Source organism: Nannobrachium achirus (assembly GCF_963921795.1).
Source record: "Nannobrachium achirus genome assembly, chromosome: 20".
NCBI lineage: Eukaryota > Metazoa > Chordata > Actinopteri > Myctophiformes > Myctophidae > Nannobrachium > Nannobrachium achirus.
Genome location: NC_137827.1, coordinates 29,373,043 through 29,374,847, shown reverse-complemented (window position 1 = coordinate 29,374,847; position 1,805 = coordinate 29,373,043).

Below are 1,805 nucleotides of genomic sequence, written 5' to 3'. Positions count from 1 at the left end.
TTGTAAACTCTGTCAAAGACAGGAGAGAGAGAGAGAGGGGGGGGGGGGGGGGGGCACACAGACAGCGAGCATTCCACTAATGCCCGATGCTTACAAGTTGTACCTCCAGTGGAGCTTTGGTATTTTCTTTTCAGGGCGGACGGTCATTTTTATTGACGTCACGTGCACGCGCCTCTAGAGGCTATTTAGAAAGGATGTCAGCAGACAGCAGATCTAATGGTGGGAAAACGTATAGGTGTTAAAGTAGGCTATCCATGTGAATGGGGGGACTTGGGCTTGAGGATGCTCACACATTCACCACTAGAAACCTAAAGTAGTAGCCACTGATTAAAGTATAGCTTGTAGTTATCACGGATTCGCGGGGTGGGGGGTTGTCGCGGCTCTCGCGGGGGGGGGGGGGGGGGGGGGGGGGTCTCGGTACCGTCCGTGCGTCCGTTCATGTGAGAATGTAATTGACCACACGGCGTCCGGCCTCGAAAGCGCTACTGTGTAGGCCTACCTCGTTGTAAAATTACTTATCAACACAATAGAAAGTATATAAAACACAATAGCAATTGGTATTATAAGGGGAGGCGTATAATGGACCGAAGTTAAGTTGCCTAACTTTTTGTGCATATAGTTTAGATCGACGTCAACGACGGGTGCTTCTTTCATTCAACTTTTAATCCAACACACACACACACACACACACACACACACACACACACACACACACACACACACACACACACACACACACACACACACACACACACACATGAATTATATATTTTAGCAATGTTGCCTCCCAAATCCTCGATTTGGCCTTCCCTGACAGAGTTTAAAATGAGCAGGGGGGGAGAGAGAGAGACAGCGCGGACAGACGCATTGTGCGCTTGTAGATCCACTTATTTGACATTTTAGAGAGCCTATTTGAGAACTTGTGAAATGGGACATTCTGCACAATGAGTAGCATAATACTATGGTAGGCCTACTGATATTTTTGGCAAGTCAAATAATTGTACAATACCTATACCTACTGACTTCTACTTGTAACTCAAGTAGGCCTATTTATACAGACAACAGGAGTTACTTGACCTGGTTTTAGAAACTCTTAATGATGTTGATTAATTAACACTTGCGTTGCATTGTGTTGATTTAGGCTCTGCATATCATATGAACCTGAAAACTAACCTCTTTTTTGCAGAAAAAGCATCATTTGTTGTGGGAGCTGCAGGGAAAGCTTTTTTCTTGTCCTCCAGTTCTGATGTGGTTGTGAGAGTGATGTATTCACTCTTGACGATGGTTTGCCTGCGACGCTTGGTAGAGGTGGGACGTTCGCGAACGAATCGAGTCTTTTGAACGGCTCTTTGAAATGAACGATATGATTCGGTTCACAGTAGCCGTTCCTTTCTAATGAACAGTGGTGGGGAAAGTACTCAATTTATTTACTTAAGTAAAAATATCAATACTGCAATCAAGTAGAAGTTTGGAATGTTAATGTACTTGAGTAAAAGTAAAAAAGTATTGGTATCAAAATGTACTTAAAGTACCAATATTAGAACGTACTCATGCAGAATGTCCTGTTTCACAGGTTTTCCAATGAGTAAAATGTAGAAAAATCATTTTTGAAATCGGCTTTGAAAATAGCCCATCTACAAGCTCACAATGCGTTGCAACGTGACACATTGTGAGCTTGTAGATCGGCTATTTTCAAATGGCAGGTATGTAACCTATGTATGTCAGAAATAAATGTATATAGGGTTGAAGTTATTTGTTATTATAATCAAAATCTACAAATTAACTATAGTAACTTGAATGAGCCA